Source organism: Corvus brachyrhynchos, unplaced genomic scaffold, assembly GCF_000691975.1.
Source record: "Corvus brachyrhynchos isolate BGI_N302 unplaced genomic scaffold, ASM69197v1 scaffold3997, whole genome shotgun sequence".
NCBI lineage: Eukaryota > Metazoa > Chordata > Aves > Passeriformes > Corvidae > Corvus > Corvus brachyrhynchos.
Window position 1 is genome coordinate 1 of NW_008239256.1, and position 1,908 is coordinate 1,908.

A 1,908-nucleotide genomic window follows, 5' to 3' on the forward strand; every position below is an offset into this window, starting at 1 on the left:
GCTGGCTCTCTCCCGCCTGGAGCCTGTGTCCCACGACATGCTCTCGAGCATCTCCGGCATTTTGAACAGAACTCTGTTCCATTGAAATGCCTGCTTAGATCCTTCGCTCCCATCACCCTCCCTGGGTCTTGCTTGCCCATGGAAATTAAGAAAACTTCGACATCCAAAGCGGACGGAAAATCCTCAAGCTCCCAAACACTTTGAGCCCATTGTTATTGTCCCAACCATCTTAACTCTGCATGGGGAGAGCATGAGGAGGACACAGACTAAGGTTCCTCAAGAAAGCCCTGAAAGATTCCTTGAGAAAGCCAATGATGAAGAAGGAAAGAAGAGGGAAGACTTGGACTTACCAAGTTGATAAGGCGAGTCAAGCAGTGGAAGATGGATAGAGCTCTGTGGAACCCTTGGACCTTTTATACATCTCCAAGAGGGCCTGGGGCATCAGGAAAGGGAGTGGTGGCAAAAAACCAGGTAATTAGGAATTCCAGCTGACAAGCTTCATCAGAGAGATAATGATGCAATACAATTATACACCTCAACATCAGGGAGATTGGTGTGGAACATGCCCTGGACCAGAAGGAGGCAATGGGAGGGACAGCCATGGCCCATCATTACATGACAGCCAAGGTGCTGCTGGAGCTCAGATCACAGCCCCAATAAACCCAGATCTGTCCCTAATCCCTCTCTTTCCTTACAGAGAAGCCTGGGCAGCCTTTGGGATAAGGCTGTGCCCATCCCCACCACCCTGAGCCTCAGCTCAGCCGTGCCCATGAGCCAGCAGTGCCCAGCTGGGCCTGTCCTGGGACCACAGGCAGGGTCAGCCTGGCTCTGGGGGGCTCGGCCAACACCCCCTGGCCCAGCCCTCGGGGCCAGCTGGGCAATGCAGGCCCTCCAGGAGGGCTCGGGCAGGACCCAGCTCTCAGACACGGGGCTGGAGGAGCCACAGGGACCTGGCCCCGCTGCTGCCCTTCTGCTCCTCCCGTTGTGCCCCCTCTGTCTGAGCTGTCCCGGGCTCTGTCCTACTGCTCTCCCCATTCCCCGGGGGTTTGGGGTCTGCCACGAGTGAGATCTGCCCCCTCTGCTCTTTGTATGGCTATCAAGGGTAACTGGGACATGGAAATCCCAATGTCCTCCAGAACCTTGGATTGTGGTAATTCGTAGAGATGTTGACCTTGACCTTGGGATGAGCATCTCTGTCTGGCACTGGGAGCTGGTGGGATTTGGAGACACCCCAAGAGTAGCTTCTCCTTTTGCCCAAGCTGCTGCTGCCTCTGTTTACCAGCCCGTAAAAGGGACATAATGACAGGGGTGATGGCATTTCAAAGAGCTTCTGCAAGATGCCGGGAATTGTTCTCTGTAAGCAAAGTGAGGGATTAGGGACAAACCAGGGTTTATTGGGGCTGTGAGTTCAGCTCCAGCAGAACCGTGCCTGTCATGTAATGATGGGCCATGGCTGTTATTCCCATCACTTCCGTCATATCCAGGACACGTTTTCACACCTGTGTCCCCAGTGAGGGGATGCCATGGAATTATCTTGCGACATTATCTCACTGATGAAGCTTGTCAGCGTGAATTCCTAATTACTTGTGGGTTTTGCCACCGCCCCCTTTTCTGAAGCCTCAGGCTCTCTGGGATGTATAAAAGAGCTGAGCTCCTTGCAGAGTCCATCCAGCTTCCTCCACTTGACTCTCCTCTTCAACCGGGTAAGCCCAGCTCTCCAAAGCCTCTTGGGGATCTCCTTCTGTCTCCTTCCATGCAATTCCTTCCTCACACCTTTGCCTCTTCCTGGGGGTGTTTTCCAGAAGTCTTTGCCTGTCTGAAGGATGTCCTGCTCCAGCCTGTGTGTCCCTTCCTGCGGGGTGGCCACCCCGGCCCCTCTGGCTGACACCTGCAACGAGCCCTGGGGGC